Source organism: Bos mutus, chromosome 15 (assembly GCF_027580195.1).
Source record: "Bos mutus isolate GX-2022 chromosome 15, NWIPB_WYAK_1.1, whole genome shotgun sequence".
Taxonomy (NCBI): Eukaryota; Metazoa; Chordata; class Mammalia; order Artiodactyla; family Bovidae; genus Bos; species Bos mutus.
Window position 1 is genome coordinate 33,680,486 of NC_091631.1, and position 21,771 is coordinate 33,702,256.

Below are 21,771 nucleotides of genomic sequence, written 5' to 3' on the forward strand. Positions count from 1 at the left end.
CAGAAAAATAAACGACCCAATCAAAAAATGGGCCAAAGAACTAAATAGACATTTCTCCAAAAAGACATACAGATGGCTAACAAACACATGAAAAGATGCTCAACATCACTCATTATCAGAGAAATGCAAATCAAAACCACTATGAGGTACCATTTCACACCAGTCAGAATGGCTGCGATCCAAAAGTCTACAAATAATAAATGCTGGAGAGGGTGTGGAGAAAAGGGAACCCTCTTACACTGTTGGTGGGAATGCAAACTAGTACAGCCACTATGGAGAACAGTGTGGAGATTCCTTAAAAACTGGAAATAGAACTGCCTTATGATCCAGCAACCCCACTGCTGGGCATACACACTGAGGAAACCAGAAGGGAAAGAGACACGTGTACCCCAATGTTCATCGCAGCACTGTTTATAATAGCCAAGACATGGAAGCAACCTAGATGTCCATCAGCAGATGAATGGATAAGAAAGCTGTGGTACATATACACAATGGAGTATTACTCAGCCATTAAAAAGAATACATTTGAATCAGTTCTAATGAGGTGGATGAAACTGGAGCCTATTATACAGAGTGAAGTAAGCCAGAAGGAAAAACATAAATACAGTATACTAACGCATATATATGGAATTTAGAAAGATGGTAACAATAACCCGTGTACTGAGACAGCAAAAGAGACACTGATGTATAGAACAGTCTTATGGACTCTGTGGGAGAGGGAGAGGGTGGGAAGATTTGGGAGAATGGCAATGAAACATGTAAAATATCATGTAGGAAATGAGTTGCCAGTCCAGGTTCGATGCATGATGCTGGATGCTTGGGGCTGGTGCACTGGGACGGCCCAGAGGGATGGTATGGGGAGGTAGGAGGGAGGAGGGTTCGGGATGGGGAACACATGTATACCTGTGGTGGATTCATTTTGATATTTGGCAAAACTAATACAATTATGTAAAGTTTAAAAATAAAATAAAATTGGAAGAATAAAAAAAAAAAAAGAAATAAACATTTCAGTACTGTTTTTATATCCTATGACCCTAGTTATAACCATAATGTTTAAAATAATAACACAGCCTATGAAATTTTGGTTCATACATTTTCCTCTACAAAGGCTTGATTTAGAATATTACCTGACACTTATCTTATGATACTGCAATATTTTATTACTTTGCATGCTGAAAGGAGCCTAAAATCTTCAGCAGTTCTGATAACTGAGAGCTAGAGCGGGTAAGGGTCTATGTTGTGAGAAACTCTCATTGAGATTAGAAGTGTGGTATGTGTAGGGGACAAGAATAAGTGATAAAATGGTTAGAAAAGCATACAAGAGTGTTTTCAGGGAGGAATAAAATCTCAGTCATAGGCCTTCAATTCTTACTGATTTGGGGAACTTTTCTTATAGATTCCCTCTTAGTGCCCTCTCAGAAACCTCTGTAAACATCTGTTATGCCTTCAGTGACCATATTTCATGGTATCCTGGAACCAGCCTATACTGTCTCATGAGAAAATTGTTAAATGTTCAGGATTTTGTAAGACAGTTATTAAGCACAACCATTATGAAAAGTAAATTACATGGGAGCACATCTGCAAATATGAAGGGATAAGTAACTCCAGGGTTCCATCCTTCTACTGAAACAATAAATGAGGAAAAAACATCAGAATCTACTTTGTTGAAAATCTGGAAAACAATTAAAGGTTTATGTGTGCTAATCAAGAAAAAGGTCTACAAGCAATAAATGCTGGAGAGGGTGTGGAGAAAAGGGAATCCTCTTCCACTGTTGGTAGGAATGCAAACTAGTACAGCCACTATGGAGAACAGTGTGGAGATTCCTTAAAAAACTAGAAATAGAACTCCCTTATGACCCAGAAATCCCACTGCTGGGCATACACACCAAGGAAACCAGAAGGGAAAGAGACACGTGTACCTCAGTGTTCATCACAGCACTGTTTACAATAGCCAAGACATGGAAGCAACCTAGATGTCCATCAGCAGATGAATGGATAAGAAAGCTGGGGTACATATACACAATGGAGTATTACTCAGCCATTAAAAAGAATACATTTGAATCAGCTCTAATCAGGTGGATGAAACTGGAGCCTATTATACAGAGTGAAGTAAGCCAGAAAGAAAAACACCAATACAGTATACTAACGCATATATATGGAATTTAGAAAGATGGTAATGATAACCCGGTATGCGAGACAGCAAAAGAGACACAGAAGTATAAAACAGTCTTTTGGACTCTGTGGGAGAGGGAGAGGGTGGGATGAGTTGGGAGAATGACATTGAAACATGTATAATATCATATAAGAAATGAATCGCCAGTCCAGGTTTGATGCAGGATATAGGAAGCTTGGGGCTGGTGTACTGGGATGACCCAGAGGGATGGTACAGGGAGGGAGGTGGGAGGGGGAATCAGGATGGGGAACATGTATACACCCATGGAGGATTCATATGATGTATGGCAAAACCAATACAGTATTGTAAAGTAATTAGCCTCCAATTAAAATAAATAAATTTAAATTTAAAAAAAAAGGGAGGGGAGTGTTGTGGCATTTTTACTTGCCTTTGGGCCACCTTCCTCCCTTGCTTGAGAGAGTCATGAAGTTATAGGCCACGTTCCCATTCTGAGACCTTTGTCCCTGCTTTCAAAGGGAAAGGAGCAGACCCTGATCTCAAAGATTGTGTTTGTCTACTTGGAGCCCTCTGGGGATTATCTGAAAGACTGAAGAAAGGCAGTTGGTTTTTGTTTTGGGCAGCACACAGCTCCATCAGAATGCAGCCAAATGGAGGGCATTCCTTGCAAACAAGAAAGGTAAATAGACAACCCTTCCTCTCTAGGGGAAGATGTTAAGGTTGAGGTAAACAATAGACATGCTGAAAACTTGGCAAGAAAGACTGAGAAGAGACATTTTGTGGGGAAGTGGAACAGTAAAAAGTTCCCTGTGTAGGATTTATACCTCTAATGATCTTTAGGTTCAAGAGAAGCAGAAACTAAAGGCTAAGGCAGAATTGTAAAGGCCCTGGTTAATTTTTGAAGGATTTAGAAAAGGCAGAAGAAGCAGAAATCAAATTGCCAAGATCTGTTGGATCATGAAAAAGCAAGAGAATTCCAGAAAAATAGCTACTTCTGCTTCACTGACTACACTAAAGCCTTTGTGTGAATTGCAACAAACTATGGAAAACTCTTAAAGAGAAGGGAATACCAGATCATCTTACCTGTCTCCTGAGAAACTTGTATGCAAGTCAAGAAGCAACAGTTAGAACTGGTCATGGGACAATGGACTGGTTCCAGATTGGGAAAGGAGTATGTTAAGGCTGTATATTGTCACCTTGCTTATTTAATGTATATGCAGAGTACATCATGCCACATGCCAGGCTGGATGAAGCACAAGCTGGAGTCAAGATGGGCACAATAAAGGACATAAATGGTATGGACCTAACAGAAGCAGAAGATATTAAGAAGAGGTGTCAAGAATACACAGAAGAACTATGCAAAAAAGATCATCACGGCCCAGATAATCAACGATGGTGTGATCACTTACCTAGAGCCAGATAACCTGGAATGCGAAGTTAAGTGGGCCTTAGGAACCATCACTATGAACAAAGCTAGTGGAGGTGATGGAATTCCAGTTGAGCTATTTGAAATCGTAAAAGATGATGCTATGAAAGTGCTGCACTCAATATGCCAGCAAATTTGGAAAACTCAGCAGCGGCCATAGGACTGGAAAAGGTCAGTTTTCATTCCAATCCCAAAGAAAGGTAATGTCAAAGAATGGATGTGAGAGTTGGACCATAAAGAAGGATGAACTCCAAAGAATTGATGCTTTTGAATTGTGGTGTTGGAGAAGACTCTTGAAAGTGCTTTGGACTGCAAGGAGATCCAACCAGTCCATCCTAAAGGAAATCAGGCCTGAACATTCATTAGAAGGACTGATGCTGAAGCTGAAGCTCCAATACTTGGGCCACCTGATGCGAAGAGCCGACTCATTAGAAAAGACCCTGATTCTGGGAAGGATTGAAGGCAGAAGGAGAAGGGGACAACAGAGGATGAGATGGTTGGATGGCATCACCAACTCAATGGACATGAGTTTGAGCAAGCTCTGGGAGATGGTGAAGGACAGGAAAGCCTGGCATCCTGCCGTCCATGGGGTCACAAAGAGTTGGACATGACTGAGTGACTGAACAACAAAGCATTCAAGGCATGCTAAACACTGAGCCAGTATGCAAAGAGGTGTTTTTTTTTTTCTTGCTGTTGTTGCTTTGGGTATGTTTTTTCTTGCTGTTGTTGCTTTGGGTATGTTTTTGTTTTTTCCAGGGAAAAAAAACTTAAAACAATGCATAAACTTACCATAAGATAAAGGACACATTCCTAAGAGCACATACCACTAATATTTTTAGAGAAAAAGGTAGAAAAGTGCTAGACATATAACCAAAACCCACAGGAACCAACCAAAGCAAGCCCTGAGCACGAGAAAGTTTATGATTTCAAGAGTTATCTTATTATAAAATACAAAACGTTCAGCTTTCCACAAAAAATTTAAAAAACTTGCGAAGAAACAAGAACATATAACCCATTCATAGAAAAATTAATAGAAACTATGAGGAATCAAGTCATAGAAGTTACTCAGCAAGGCCTTTAATTCAAGTGGCTTAAATATGCTTAAAATAGTAAAGGAAATCATGCACAAAAATTGTATAACTCCAGGGGAATGATATTCCTGAAAGAGTGTACACCTCTAAAGAGATGCAGGTTATAAAAAGGGACCAAACTAATTCTAGGTTAAAAATTACAATACTGGAAATGAATTCACTAAGAATTTCAACATCAGATTTGAGCAGTCAGAGTTGAAAATCAGAGAACTTGAAAAGAAGTCATTTAAAAATTATCCAGTCTGAGGAACATAAAGACAAGGGAATGAACAAAAATGAAGAGAGCCTATGAGATCTGTGAGACACCATGAACAATAGAACATCAAATAATGGAAGTTTCATAAGGAGAGAACAGAGAGAAAGGGATGTAAAAGAATTTTGAAGAAACTATGACCAACAAGTCATACTTTGATTAAATACATGAATCTACACATTCAAGAAGCTCAATGAACTTTAGGAAGGAAAAACACAAGAGATCCATACTGAGACATGTTCTAATAAAACTTTTAAAAGTCAGAGACAAAGGAGGAACCTTGAAGCAGCAGAAGAGAACTGAATGTCCTATTTAAGGGAGACTCATTAAGAAAAAGACTGGACATCTTAGCAGAAAACATGGAGGCCAGAAGGCAGTGCGATGACATATTTAAAGCACCTAAAGAAAGAAAAAGCCCATAACTCTATACCTGGCCAAACTATCATTCAAAAATAAAGGAGACGGTAAGACATTCCCAGATTAACAAGTGCTGAGGGAATTCGTCACTAGTAGATGTGTCCTATTTGTTCAGTCGCTGAATTGTGTCCCAGTCTTTGTGACCCTGTGGACTGTGGCCCTGTCAGGCTTCCGTGTCCTTCACTATTTCCTGGAGTTTGCTCAAATGCATGTTCATTGAGTTGGTGATGCTAGATGTGTCCTATAGGAAATGCTAAAAAGAGACCTTCAGGTGGAAATGGAAGGACACTAGACAGTAAACTTGAAGCCACAGGAAGAAATAACACGGGTAAAGGAATATATAAACCAGTATTAGTGTATTTTCCATTTGTGACTCCTTTTCCTTTCCCAGTTTGATCAAAAAGACAAATCATAAAATGGGAATGATAAGCCTATGTTAAATGGGCACACAAAGTAGAAAGATGTAATTTGTGACACAGTAACATAAAGGGGGGAGGGATGGAGAAATGTATGATCAGAATTTTTACATACCTATGGAAGTTAATATGATATTTCAAAATAGATATTTACATGTTTGTGAGGTTGATTGTAAGCTCCAGCACAAGCAATGATATAATAACTTTTAAATATACAGAAAAACAAATTAGAAAGGAATCAAAATCATACACTACAAAAATGCCAAACACAAAAGAAGGCAGTTAATGGTGACATTGAGGAACAAACAAGATATGAAACATATGAAAGACAAAGCAAAATTGCAGAAGTAAATGTTTCATTATCAGTAATAATAAGTGGATTAAACTCTTCTATTAGAAGGTAAATATTCTCAAAATAGATTAAAAAGCAAAATGCTATACATGCTATCTAGAAAAGACTCATTTTATATCCAAAACGAATAGGTCAAAAGTAAAAGAAAGGAAAAGGACATTCCAGGCAAATAGTTACTAAAAGAGAACTGAGATATCAGTGCTATGATCAGATAAAATAGACTCAGCTGAAAATTGTTACAAGCGGCAAGGAGGAACACTAAATATTGATTAAAATGTGAACCTATGAGGAAGATATAAACCTAGGAACCTAACAACAGAACTCTAAAACATAGGAAGCAAAAATTGAGAAGTGAAAGCAGAAATATACAGTTCTAAAATAATAGTTGGAGATTTCAATGCTGTACTTTCCATATGGATAAACAATTAGAAGATCAGTAGCAAATAGAGGAGTTGAACAATACTCTAAACCAGCTATATCTGACAGACATAAACAGACACTCTCTCCAACATCAGCTTAGTAGTGTTTCTGCTGAACAGGTTTTCTCAAGAGCTTTGTGGATCTTCTGTAAATGTCAGTGGGATTCACTCCTCTAGGCAAAAACCACATTTATAGATCTTTTCCAGACAAACCCTTCTAAGCCTTGCCCTCCTGATGAAATAGTAGGAAATAATACCCTTAAGCTTCCTAGAGGACTTCTAGTTTGGTTGATATCTGTAAGGCAAACCCTTATCCTCTTTTTTGGGGAGGGTGTGTTTAAAATAATTTTTATTTATTATTATTTTTAATTGGAGGATAATTGCTTTACAGTATTGTGTTGGTTTCTGCCATACATGAACATGAATCAGCCAAGTATACATATGTCTCCTCCCTCTTGAACCTCCCTCCAACTTACCATCCCACCCTTCTTGGTTGTCACAGAGCACTGGGTTGAGCTCCATGCATCATATAGCAAATTCCCACTGGCTATCTATTTTACATATGGTAATGTGTGTTTCCATGTTACTCTCTGAATGCATCTCAACCTTTCCTTCCCCTACTTCCACAGATCTGTTCTCTGTGTCTGTGTTTCCATTCAGTTCAGTACAGTTTCTCAGACGTGTCTGACTCTGCAACCCCATGGACTGCAATACGCCAGGCCTCCCTGTCCATCACCAACTCCCGGAGCTTACTCAAACTCATGTCAATTGAGTTGGTGATGCCACCCAACCATCTCATCCTCTGTCGTCCCCTTCTCCTTCCACCTTCAATCTTTCCCAGCATCAAGGTCTTTCCCAATGAATCAGTTCTTCGCATCAGGTGGCCAAAGTATTGGAGTTTCAGCTTCAGCATCAGTCCTTCTAATGAATATTCAGGACTGATTTCCTTTAGGATGGACTGGCTGGATCTCCTTGCAGTCCAAGGGACTTTCAAGAGTCTTCTCTAACACCACAGCTCAAAACATCAAGTCTTCAGTGCTCAGCTTTCTTGATAATCCAACTCTCACATCTATACATGACTACTGGAAAAACCATAGCTATGACTAGATGGACCTTTGTTGTCAAAGTAATGTCTCTGCTTTTTAATATGCTGTCTAGGTTGGTCATGACTTTTCTTCCAAGGAATAAGCGTCTTTTTATTTCATGGCTGCAGTCACCATCTGCAGTGATTTTGGAGCCCCCCAAATAAAAGTCTGTCACTGTTTCCTCATATTTTCTATGAAGTGATAAGACCAGATGCCGTGATGTTAGCTTTCTGAATGTTGAGTTTTAAACCAACTTTTTCACTCTTCTCAACTTTTTCACTTTCCTCAAGATGCTCTTTAGTTCTTCACTTTCTGCCATAAGGGTGGTGTCATATGCATATCTGAGATTATGATATTTCTCCCAGCAGTCTTGATTCCAGCTTGTACTTCATCCAGCCTGGCATTTTGCATGATGTACTCTGCATATAAGTTAAATAAGCAGGGTGACAGTATACAGCCTTAATGTATTCCTTTGCCGATTTTGAACCAGTTTATTGTCAATGTCCGGTTCTAACTGTTGCTTCTTGACCTGCATACAGGTTTCTCAGGAGGCAGATCAGGTGGTCTGGTATTTCCATCTCTTTCAGAATTTTCCAGTTTGTTGTCATCCACACAGTCAAAGGCTTTGGCATAGTCAATAAAGCAGAAGTAGATGTTTTTCTGGAACTCTCTTGCTGTTATTGATGATCCAACGGATGTTGGCAATTTGATCTCTGGTCCCTCTGCCTTTTCTAAAACCAGCTTGAACATCTGGAAGTTGACAGTTCATGTACTGTTGAAGCCTAGCTTGGAGAATTTTGAGCATTACTTTGGTAGCATGTGAGATGAGTGCAATTGTGTGGTAGTTTGGGCATTCTTTGGCACTACCTTTCTTTGGGATTGGAATGAAAACTGACCTTTTCCAGTCCTGTGGCCACTGCAGAGTTTTCCAAATTTGCTGGCCTATTGAATGCAGCACTTTCACAGCATCATCTTTTAGGATTGTTTCCATTGCTGCCCTGTAAATAGGTTCATCAATACTATCTTTCTAGATTCCATATATATATGTGTTAATATACCATATTTGTTTTTATCTTTCTGACTTACTTCACTCTGTATAATAGGCTCTAAGTTCATCCACCTCATTAGAACTGACTCAAATGCATTCTTTTTTATGGCTGAGTAATATTCTGTTGTACATATATACCACAGCTTCTCTATCCATTTGTCTGTAAATTCCTCAGTCCAGTATTTGACGTATACTAAGAGCTCAATAAATGTAACACCTCCTATCTTTAGATTTTTCTGAAGTCTCTGATGGAACCACAGTCTCAGTGCCCAGAGGGATGTGGGACTCAATGAGGTAAATTCCACTGAAGGGGTGGAGGATCTAAAGGAGTTTGCCACCACCTAGCCGAAGGAGAATCAGATACTCTTACTTATAAGTGCATGCTTCACAGTTTAGGAAAATCTGGAGAAAGGAACTGTTAGTGGAGACTTGAAGACCTAAATCAGAGAACTTGGAAGGAATACGTATGCAGATTAGGTTTCAGGGAATTTTTCAGTGTATCAGGGTATAGTATAGAAAGGAATTAAGAGAGAAGCATAGCCTAGGAGTGTATGCCATCCAAACAAGTAAGATGGCTATTATATGGAGATACATATAACCTTCAAGATATCCTTTTAGTTGACCAAAGGGACTTGGAGTTTAGGTGGTTTAGGATTATAACTGAGCTATTCTGTACATGGAATTCATTTGGTGCCTATACCTATTCCAGGCGGTAGATGCAAATTTTAAGAGATGGTATTCAGTTAAGATTGGCCTGTAAACTAAAGTAACCTGAAAAGTGGCAAGTGTAACAGGGAAAACATCATGAAAAGAGACAAAGGCTGTTTGAATGGGATGAATAAATTCCAAGGACTAGAGCATCTTATGGGACCAAGAATTGAAATGTACGAAAAAGAGAAGCTCCCCAAGGTAGAAGCAGGTTCCAATTTCTAGGAGACCATGAAAACTGAAAGTAGAATGTCAGACCCACCACTCCAGGGAGAATAAATATAGGATTTAATGGTAATATGTCAAGTCCAATAAAGATTGGGAAGCTTACATACATAGGAGAATGAAAGGAAAGATCAAGACTGAAGGGTCTAAATTAAGGCCAAGGTTTGTTTTTTGTTTGTTTGTTTTTTGTTTGAGTTTTACTTTAACTAGAAACTACATACCAAAACTACAGTCAGGAATGCCGATCCTGTAGGTTTTCTTTCAGAAGTGACTTCCCATCTCCTGAAGCTTCTGCCATGAGATAATAGGAAATATTAGGAAATAGCAATTTGGAAATTTCCAATTTCCAATTAGGAGATAATAGGAAATAGCAATATGGAAATTGCTGCTACGTGGAAAATAACTTTCAACATTTTGGTATAGACTGAAATTTAATAGAGATGCTGTTTGTCTTTTCTGCTAATGTTTTAGCAATTCTCTTATTTTCTTGTTGTCTCAAAATGGGGAGATGCTTTCCTTTAGGAGATGTGGGAGATTGTAACCCGAAGAAGGCCTCTTCAGCATTTGAAATCTTTGACCTCCATATAGATTCAGTTCAGTTCAGTTCAGTTCAGTCACTCAGTTGTGTCTGACTCTTTGTGACCCCATGAATTGCAGCACACCAAGCCTCCCTGTCCATCACTAACTCCAGGAGTTTGTAACCAGGATATGGAAACAACCTAAATGTCCATCAACAGAGCAACGGATAAAGAGGATGTGGTACATATATACAATGGAATATTGCTCAGTCATAAAAAGGAACGAAATTGGGTCATTTGTAGAGATGTGGATGGACCTAGAGACTTTTATACAGAGTGAATTAAGTCAAAAAAAGAAAATCAAATATCATATATTAATGTATATATGTGGAATTTGAAAGAATTGCCATAGATGACTTATTTATAAAGCAGAAATAGTGACACAGATGTAGAGAACAAATACATAGATAGGTATCAAGGGGGAAAGGAGGATGGGATGAATGGGAAGTTGGGACTGGCATATACATACTACGTATAAAATAGGTAACAAATGAGAGCCTACTGTATAGCTCAGGAAACTGTACTCAGTGCTCTGTGGTAACCTAAATGGGAAGGAAATCCAAAGAAGAGAGGATATATGTATTTGTATAGCTGACTCACTTTCCTGTACAGTAGCAACTAATACAATATTGTGAAGCAACTATACTTCAATAAAAACTTTAAAAATTCCAATTAGCTCAATACAGGATAAGGTGGTATAGGTGAGGATACTGTGTGTGTGTGTGTGTGTGTGTGTGGTGGTAATGAGAGTGAAAATATACCAACGTGGTAAAAATTTATTTTTGAATGTGAAGATAAGAATGAAAGTTAGTAATGACATAAAAGGGTGATTCCTTTCTCTCTCTGTGTGTGCATGCTCAGTCAGGTCCAACATTTGTGACTACATGGAATGTAGTCCCCCAGGCTTCTCTGTCCATCATCCTAACTAATGAAATAATAAAATTAAATAAAGAAATCTCAATTGGTATCACAAAAGTAGACAAGAAAAAAATTCAAAGGAAGAAATTATGGGTACATACAAATAAGTGACAGGAATAAGTCAAGTTTTTCATCCTTATGTATATGCCAGTAGAACTGTGTGTGAACACACATCAAGACATATCCACCAGAATGTTCATAGCACCACTATGAATAAAAGTAAAAAATTGGAAAGAATCCTGATGTCCTTTCACAGTCACATGGTAAATAAAAGGTGACATATTCATACAATAATAAAAACAATATCATGGTGAACACAACAATATGGGTAAAATCTCACAATTTTAAATTTTGAAACAAGCCAAATACAAAAAAATACAAATAATATGATTCCATATACAGAAAGATAAATACCTGCCAAAATGAATTTATAATATCACAAGTCTGAGTACTGACTAGTGCAAAGTGTTACAAAGTAGAGAGATTAATGATAAGTAGCTAAGAGTATGAGAGATTGTTCTGGAATATGGGCAGTGTTCTAATACTCCATCCTGCTGCTACTCACCTCCCTTTGGGCTTTTTTTTTTTTTTTCTCTTTATCTTGGGTCTAAAATATCTTGAGTATTTTACTTTGTGGTTGCTTCACTTTGGATAAGAAAACACACATCTTCCCATTTTATATAGAGTGGATCTTGCCTCCTCCGTAAGCTTTTCTTTATATTTCTTTTATTGCCAGATTTCTCAAAAAGGAATTTCAAATTTAGCACTTCTGGCTCAGTAAATGTTTGTTGATGAAATAAATTGCTGAATGCATCCTATCCACTTATTATTATTTAGTTTCACTTCTGCCCTCACGTTTTTCTAGAAAAAGTTCTCTAGAAGCCTGATATTCACATTCTAATTATCCAGTCCAGGGAGGCTTTCCAGCTTTCTGTCCTGTTAAATCTGGGAGCTTCTCTTTCTTGACCAGCTCTCCTCCCTTGTACCCATCATGATACTGTGCCTTTGAGTGAATGAGATCATACAAGTACTGCTGATTGGAAGTTTGGTAAAGATTTTTTAAACATCAGCATTTACTTCACACATATTTATTGAGGGCTTGCAGCATGCTGGGAAATGCTTTAGGTACTGTGTGTTGACCAATGAATAAAGCAGGTTAGCTCCCGCCTCTAGTGTTTACCTCTACTGAGGGAGGCAGACCATAAGCTTCAAAATATTTGAAGGAAAATAATTTCAGGTTAAGTGTTAGCAAAAAAGCAATCAGACGATTGGATGGAGAGTAACCTGAGACTGCTTTTGATCATGTAGTTAGAGAATATGTGTTCAAGGACTCTGCTGCTAATCGTGAGCTGCTTTAGGCTCTTTATGCAGTGCCTAGCCTTTTCCAGTTTCTATCAAATATCATGATCCACCAGTGACACCACTGGGTATTTATCTAAAGGAAAAGAAAATACTAATTTGAAAAGATCCTCCCCTTCCCTGACCATGTTCATTCCAGCATTATTTATAATAACCAAAGTTGAAAGCAACATAAATGTCCATTGATGGATGGATGGATAAAGAAAGTGTGGTACATTTCTAATGGAATATTATTCAGCAAAAAAAAAAAAAGAAGAAGAAGAAGAAATCCTGCCATTTGTGACAACAAGGTTTGACCTTGAGGGCATTATGTTAAGTAAAATGTCAGACAAAGATAAATACCATATGATCTCACTTACATATGGAATCTAAAACAAAATATAACATAACCAAAAACGAGCTAAATGATACAGAGAACAGATGGGTGGTTGCCAGAGGGTGGGGAGAAGGACGGAAAATGGGTGCAGGAGGTACAAAGGCTGAAATTTCCAGTTATAAAAGGAATGAGTCCTGGGAATGTTATGTGCAGCATGATGACTATAGTTGATAATACACAATTGTGATTTGAAAGTTGCTAAGAAGACCTTAGCATTTTTCATCATAAGGAAAATAAAGTATAACCGTGTGGTGATGGTTGTTTACTAGGCTTGCTGTGGGTTATCATTTGGCAATATATACACATATGGAATCATGTCACACAGTTTAACTAATATTATATGTGAATTATATCTCACAGCTTGCCTCTTAAACTCTACCTCCTACTGTAGATTTTACTATTTCTGTAGGTCCTCTTTGGACTTGGATTTATGGTGTTGGATGGCTTATCCAGTTAGAAACTTATTTTGAATTCCTAACTCTGGCCTTTTGCGGGTATTATTCCATTTTGATGGGCAAATGGTGATGTGGGCACCTTTTATTTCTTGGAAGCCATTTTTTCCTATTTTTTCACCTAAACTATGTCCCTCTTAGTAACCTACTAAGTGCTGGGCATTAGTTTGCGCTATTTGACTGCTCTGTATAATAAGCTCTCGAATCTGTATCTCTGTCCTTGTATGGCCCACCTTTCACAGTGCATCCTGAAACTCATAGGTAAGTCATTAACTTGTTTACAAAACTCTAAAAATCCTTATTGGTTTATGATATAATCAAATTACTTGGCCCTAGCATTCAATCCCCCTCATAATCTGGCAACAATCAACCCAGTCCCCCCTTTTTTTCTTTGAAGTGAAGTGAAGTGAAGTCGCTCAGTTGTGTCTGACTCTTTGTGACCCCATGGACTGTAGCCTACCAGGCTCCTCTGTCCATGGGATTATCCAGGCAAGAGTACTGGAGTGGGTTGCCATTTCCTTCTCCAGATCTTCCCGACCCAGGGACTGAAAACAGGCTCCAGCATTGTAGGCAGACACTTTACCATCTGAGCCTTATGTTATGATATTACTTCTCTCTTATGGTTTGGTTTCCTGGTGGCAAGGCAGGTGGCATCTTAGCTCCCCCGCTGGGGATCACACCTCAAAAAGCAAAGTCTTAACCACTGGACTGCCAGGGAAGTCCCAACCCAATTCTTTTTACAACCACTCTCTTTCCTTTTCTGAACTTCTAGTTCAGTTTCTTCCCTTAAAAGCTGTACTCTGTCATCTTTCCTCAATCTCATAGTTTTTTTAACCCTGTATGTTGAGGTGGAGCAGAATATGCCATCTCCAAATCTGCCACTTTGACATGTGGATTGTTCTGAGCAGAAGGCAATTAAGACCCAGGAGACTCAGGAAAAGCTTTTTTACCTCTCCTTGAACTGCCTAAAAGAATGATATAGAGGGCCTGTACCCGAAAGTCTTGGAGAAGGAAATGGCAACCCATTTCAGTATTCTTGCCTGGAGAACTCCATGGACAGAGGAGCCTGGTGGGCTACAGTCTGTGGGGTAGCAAAGAGTTGGAGTGACTGAGTGACTAACACTGTACCAGAAAGACCTATTACCAGACACAGCTTTTTTATCAGAAAGACATATCTCCATGGCATCACAAACATTTGCTTACCAATCATTTGCTCTTCCCATCTTCTTAATTGTCTCCCTCCTCTTTGAAGCCCCAGATCCCTACTGCCTTCTCCTTAGCTTGAGATGGTATATATGCCTCAGTTGCCAGACCATCTTTGAGTCTTGGTGGGGATTCTGTAAGTATGTAATTAAACTTAACTTTGTCCTGTTAATCTGTTTTATATCAATTCAAATATTAGATCAGCAAAATACTATATTAGATGAGCATTTCCCAGGACACTATACTCCTAACCCAATTCTCCTTATTTGTGAAGCCTTCCTTTATTCTTCCAGGTCCAGTTAGTTCCCCTCTTCTCTGTATTTACCATAGCACCTCTTACTTACATGAGTCATAATAAACTTTTCATGAGTCCTTTGCTCTTGGAAAGCAGTGATGGTTAAAAGAACTCCATGCAACCTTTTTGCTCTGAGAATTAAATTACTGCAAAGAGCCACCTTTTTGCATATGACTTAGGTAAGACTCGTTGGTGTGTTCCCCTATTACTTATAAGGAGGCCAGACACAGACCCCCTTTTTAAAAATAAACTGCTTTTCTCTCTCTCTTTCTTTATTGCTATACAGTAGATCTTCCTTGGTACTTATTTTAAATATACCATCAGACAAAGACCCTTTAAATTCCATTCTTTGCCTCATGAAGCTTTCACTGAGCTGTTTGTCCCCTTGATCAGTTGGAGTGTTTGAAACTAAACATTAATTAAACTTCTCTTCTTTTTAGCCCCCTTCATGTTGACCCATCCTCGTTCTGATCCAGCCTACAAACCCTCCTTAATGATCCCTCCTAAGAATAAAAATATTTCCTTTTATACACACCCTCTACTCTGTGTTCTTTCTAGCCTGTTGACCCTTCCCTACAAAAGAAAATTCCTTTCTGCCTGTCCTTTGAGATGCTTGCAGTTCTGTTTGAATTGTTTTCTCTATTACAATAGTCTCTTTCCCTTTATTGCAATAATCCTTTCAAATGAAGTCTCTTTTTATGTCAGTGTAGATTTATTTTTATTTGACGATAGAAGTCACCAAATTGTTTGTCTCTTTTGATAATGTACTCCCTTTCCCTCAGATTTGGAGCTGTTTATTGGAACAATGAGAATGTTAGATTCATATTTGTGTTCTCGTCATGCCTTAATCTGCCTTGATCTCTGACTGCCCCTATTCCCGTTTCCATCAATTTCTGTTTTTATTTTAGTCTCTGAGTATGTTGTTGTATCTCTCTGTCTACCCATTTCTCTCCTTTTCCTTCACTTACCTGTCTCCTGGAGGCCAAGCTCCTGTCTTCAGTTTGCTCCAGAGAGATGAGTGAGAAAGCAGAGCAGGTTCCTTTCCTGAGTCTGGCAGTTTGCTTATTGAAATCTCCAGCCTAGACCTCAGCTCCTTCTGTGGTAAAAGGGCAAGCAGGAAGTGAAAAACTGGTTTCACTTTTGTGTTTTTTCCCCATCTTTTAAAAGATCAGCTGATTTTAAGGAATCCTACTCATTTATTTATTTATTCTTTCATTCATTTGTTTATAATTGTGATTTATATTTATTTATATAATTGTGATTAGATAATTGTGATTTGTAATTGTGTTTACACTGTGATTCCTGGGTGTTAACGTTATTGCAAATGGAAGAGTAATGTGTGTGTGCATGTTTCTTTATGGTGGCCTGGGGTGAGCACCAGATAAAGAACATGGGAGAAGCAGGATAGGGAAAGAATTTCAGAAAAGAGACAAGGGCACGTTAGAATGTCTTCCTCAGGGAACGTGCTTTAACTGCTTTACTGTTCTCGCTGTGTGATTGATTTGAAAATTAACAAAGTTTCAAAAGTGTATTAGCTGATGTGGATGATTCAACACTAACATGAGCTAAATTCTTAAAAGCATACTGTGTTTTTATAGTGAGAAAGAGAATTTTACTGTTCTCTAATTTTGTATTAGAGCTTTTGTAGTAGTTTAGTTGCTAAGTCATGTCCGACTTTTGCAACCCCATGGACTGTAGCCTGCCAGTCTCCTCTGTCCATGGGATTCTCTAGGACAGAATACTGGAGTGGGTTGCCATTTCCTTCTCCAGGGCATCTTCCCAACCAAGGAACTGATCCCAGGTCTCCTGCATTGCAGATGGATTCTTTGACTGAGCTACAAGGGAAGCAGAGCTTTTGAGTACTGTTAAAAATCTGTTTTCCCTTACACATCTCATGTAAAGCATTTTGTTTCATTGATTATTATCTTACCCCATGATTTAATTCATTATAATTTTGCTTGTAAACAGTACTGCCTGCTCTGTTGTTCCTCTGTTTCAAGCTGTGTATGTCTGCACATGTCTTCTTGGAGGAGAACCTCATGCTCAGTTTTCCCAGGACCTCTAGGAATGCTACCCACGTCATCTCATATTTCCCCTTTCCACTCCCAGTGCACCTGTCCGTCTCCCCTACACGGGCCTGTACTGAGCTGTCTGTGCTGCTCTCAGAGCACTGATTCCACCTGCCGATGCTCCCATCACAGTGTGCTGCTCTATAACTGCTGCTTGTCGCCCTCATTTCTCCCATCCCCAACCTCAAACATCCCACCTCCCTTTGTTCCTCCCAGTTGTGAAGGATCTGTCTTATTCATCTTTGTATCCCATGCATAGTGCATGAACCATAGAGATGAGCAGAATGTCATGATTGAATAAGAAAATGATTGGTCTGTCTGAGCCTGTTTCTTCAGTTTTATGTGAGAATATTAACAGCTATTTCAGTGAGTGACGTGAGACATGAGGAAGTTATACGAAGGGCTTGAATGGTACCCATCCAATAAGACTTCCCTTTTCCTACTTTTAGAATAGGAATGGAAGTGTTTTCTAGTAGGCCAGAGTTTAAATGTCAGGCATTAGTTTGAGTCCAGGATCCAGCAGTTCCTAGCTATATTTGCTTATGTGTGTGGAGAGGGTGACCTAAGTAATGAGGAGCAGTTGAGGAGTGGAATGAATTTGTTTCAGTAATACCATCCACTCGCAGAATATTAATGAGGATAAAATGAGGTAGGTTAATCTCACCCAGTGCTTGGCCTGAAGTAGACGTTCACGTATGAATTCTTTTCCCCAGCACACAATTTGTTGATGATCAAATCTGTCAGAACAAGAACTATCAAGGGACGTGTGTTTAGCGGCGGAGTTCCCTCCACTGCTCAATCTGCACCTCTGAGTGTTTCTGTGTACGTGCGTGTCCTTGCGTCCTTGTGCTGGGCTTTGTGTCAGTGCCGGTGTCTTCTCTATTGCTATGCTTTGGTCTAGAGATCATAGAGTCTGACGCACCTCAGATTCTCTCACAGAGTGAGTAAACTTTCTGTACATGGTAAGATTTCAGTAAATGTATAAATTAATGGACTAAAAGCAATCCCTTAGAATAAAATCGGATTTGAAACCAAGTTTATTTCACCACACATTTACCTCCCATTACTCCATGTCAACGCCCAATACAGGAAACAGACTTTCGCTTTCTTTTTCACTTTTCTCTCAATTCCAGGAAATGTTTGTTTTTAACATGAACTTTGGTTCAATGACTAGTGTTTTTTGAAAGATGTTTTCTCTGGGCTTTTTTGTTTCTTTTTTTATTGCCAGATTTTAACTTAAGTTCTCTTTGAAAAATTATAGCCTTATTTTGAATAAACTGAGGAAAAAGGAAATCACCCAGTCCTCCACAGTGATACTAGAGAGAGCCGAGCACCCAGGGCTGGAACTAGGGTGAGGCAAGAGAAGGGTTTAGGGTGTAAGGGAAATTTTTGTAAATTTTGTAGTCTGGGTGCCTCACTTGCTTCACCCTAATTTCAGCCTTCTTTTAGCTTCAACTAAAAATCCTGGCATGAACCAATCCATGTCTAACCCCTTGATTACAGAGAAAAGGGCAGCTGAGATCACTGGGTCTCTCTTGTCTGACATTTCCCCCTGATTCTTTCCTTCTAACTGGCTCTTTGACTAAGAGAATATGTCTGTTAAGGGACTCTGTTGGCCTCTTCTGAAATCAGGTGGGTGATACTTGACAACAAAAAAAGGGGTGGTGGTATTTTTCTTTTTCCCCTTTTATTTCTTTTGGCTAGTCAAATAATTAAAATGACATAAGACATTCACAGTAGAAAATAAGTTTAATATATATGTTTGGAGAATTAACATAGGCATGAGAAATTTGAAAGATAGTAAGGCAAGGTGAGGTACATTTATAAATCATATTGGACTAAGGAGAAAGAGGTAGGAGTCTGGGACTTCAAAGGGAAGTAAAGTAATTCACAGGAAAACATAGAGATTTAATGTTTGTTAAACAAATGTTCGCTGGTCAATCTAGAGAGAATAGGACACAGAGAGGACTTTGATCAAACTGGCCTTGCTAAGTTCCTCCGTGTTTAGCACACCTAGTTCATAGTATACTATAGTTATGTATAGTGTTGTATAGTTCTCTTTAGTGGTATCTCCCTCCTGGAACAGGCTCTATATTCTGTTCTCTTAGGCAGTTAGGTAGAAGTTCAAAGTTTCTTTCTGAGTCTTTTGGAACTTCCTTACCTTCAGGTTGAAATAATCTACACACCCAAGTGGCACATGTTGGGTCACCTGCACTGTATCCCATCAAAAGAGAGGAAGAAGAGGAGGATAAAAAGCAGACAACCTAGGTGTTTTAGAAAAAAAAAACAACAACAGTTTTCCTTTGTTTCAACACCAGATGTGTGTGGGGCTTTCCCCACAACAAGCAATTCTGCAGCACTAGCTGGTGTCCTACATTTAACTTGATTCTGACACTATGTATCTTTCTGAATGTACTGTCAGGTCCCACAGTTTAAGGGCTCAGTCCCAGAAGACTGCCACTGGCTTCACATGTCAAATTCAGGCAGTAGATCTTCAGATTACCCTCAACTTCTGTATAACTTGGCTATAAATCAGAAGTTCCCGAAAGCTGCCTCTTCAGGTTTGATGTACTTGCTAGAGCAACATCTAAAACTCACGGAAGACTTATGTTTACTAGTTGAGTAAAGAATGTGATAAAGGATACAGATGAACAGACAGATAAAGAGATACATAGGTTGAGGTCTGGTGGGTTCTGTCCCAGTGGAGTAGGGGGTCCATCCCTCTCTTGGTATATGTGGATGTGTTCACCAAACTGAAAGCCCTTCAAACCCCTTTTATTGGGATTTTATGTAGGCTTTCTCACATAGGATTAATCTATTTTTAAGTTAATTTCCAGCCCCTCTCTGGAAAATGGGAAGTGGAGGCCTGAAAATATGAAACTTCTAATCATGGCTTTGTCTTTCTGGTGACCATCTCCCATCCAGGGGCACAACTACAGTTGCCTCATTAGAACAAAAGTTCTACCATTCTTATTACTTAGAAATTTATAAGCATTTCAAGAACCTGTTTTATGAACTGGGACAAAGATTACTTATATACTTCTCGTTATAAATAAATAAAAATATTACAGAGGGAAAGACACAGAGGCATCAGATCCTGCCTTCAGTGGACTTCTCCCCTACCTCTCAGGGCAGTGGCCAGCTGCAACCAGTAGGGCTTTGCTAGCCCTAGGTAGAGGTAGAAAGGCAGAGTGTATTCTTCTTTGAACCCTGAGATTTTCCTGCTTCTGCTGTCTGACCCTACTTCCAGTCTACTCCCTTTAGAAAACATGAATTTCTAAGCAAATATTTAGGTGGCATTATCCTGGCAGATGACAGGGATGTAAAAATTTGGACAGATTTGTCAAGTTTAGGAATGGCTATCAGTACTAGTCTTCTTAAAGGTATGTATTTTCATGGAAAGTGGACCCAAACTCCATTGTTGTTACTTTCTAACTATGCAAACTTTCAGTTCAGTTGAGTTGCTCAGTCGTGTCTGACTCTTTGCGACCCCATGAACCTCAGGGAGGCCTGGTGTGCTCCATCACCAACTCCCAGAGTTCACTCAAACTCACGTCCATCGAGTTGGTGATGCCATCCAGCCATCTCATTCTCTGTTGTCCCCTTTTTCTCCTGTCCCCAATCCCTCCCAGCATCAGGGTGTTTTCCAATGAGTCAGCGCTTCGCATGAGGTGGCCAAAGTATTGAGTTTCAACTTTAGCATCATTCCTTCCAAAGAACACCCAGGACTGATCTCCTTTAGAATGGACTGGTTGGATCTCCTTGCAGTCCAAGGGACTCTCAAGAGTCTTCTCCATCACCACAGTTCAAAAGCATCAAGTCTATGGTGCTCAGCTTTCTTCACAGTCCAACTGTCAAATCCATACATGACTACTGGAAAAGCCATAGCCTTGACTAGACGGACTTTTGTTGGCAAAGTAATGTCTCTGGTTTTTAATATGCTACCCAGGTTGGTCATAACTTTCCTTCCAAGAAGTTTGGTGACACATTTAATCTTTCTCAGTTTTCCAGTAACTAAGTTGGACCCTATAGGGCTTTCCCCAAACCAAACTGCCCACCCTCCCATGTGCTCCATCTGCCTCTTTGTAGAAAAGCTTTAGTCTCCCAGGTCACTCCTGAGTCACAAAAGGCTGGCTCAAGACTTGATTTAAAGACTGTGAATTTGTAGTAACAAAAAATAGCAGCTGGGCCAGGAGAACTGGTAACAATTTAAACAACAGATCAGCCATATAGCAGTCACAGGACCTTTAGTTTCTTCTTGAAATACTTAGATAATGGTGTCTGATACAACTTCCTGAGTTGTTTTGCAAATACTAGAAAACCTCCACCAGATGTAAGAGTTAACTGCATTATGACTATGAGAACATGGCCCCCAGACTTATTGGAGTCTGAGGATTGATGGTATTAACCCCTATGACACCAACTTGTTATATCACCATCAGCCAATCAGAGAATTATACACAAGCTTATCACATACCTGTGATTTTCTCTCACTCACTTTGTCTTTAAAAAAAAAAAAAAAAAAGGAAGACTTTTCTGAAATCTACTGGGGAATCTGGACCTTTTGAGCCCATATGACTCCTTGTATGGCTCTCTAATAAATGCAGCATGTTTCGTAGCTCAGCTGGTGAAGAATCCACCTGCAGTGTGGGATACCCCGGTTTGATACCTGAGTAGGGAAGATTCCCCAGGAGAAGGGATAGGCTACCCACTCCAGTATTCTTGGGCTTCCCTGGGGGCTCATCTAGTAAAGAATCAGCCTGCAATGTGGGAGACCTGGGTTCGATCCCTGGGTTGGGAAGATCCCTTGGAGAAATGAACAGCCATGCACTCCAGTATTCTGGCCTAGAGAATTCCATGGACCATATAGTCCATGGGTACAGTCTGCAAAGAGTTGGATAGGACTGAGTGACTTCCACTTTCACTTTCCTTCACCAAACCTTGGTGTCA

At 39.3% G+C, this 21,771-nt stretch overlaps 1 protein-coding gene across 1 annotated transcript in view; it reads right to left on the reverse strand.

Annotated features, from left to right (window-relative positions):
• LOC102286614 (interferon-induced very large GTPase 1-like) overlaps nucleotides 1-15,845 on the reverse strand; it is a 46,524-nt gene extending 30,679 nt beyond the window's left edge. The window contains 4 exon segments of the mRNA XM_070383853.1: nucleotides 8,487-8,588; nucleotides 9,793-9,862; nucleotides 14,458-14,591; nucleotides 15,721-15,845. The gene's annotated coding sequence lies outside the window, so the exon portion shown is untranslated.
• Between the last annotated feature and the right edge of the window lie 5,926 nt (nucleotides 15,846-21,771).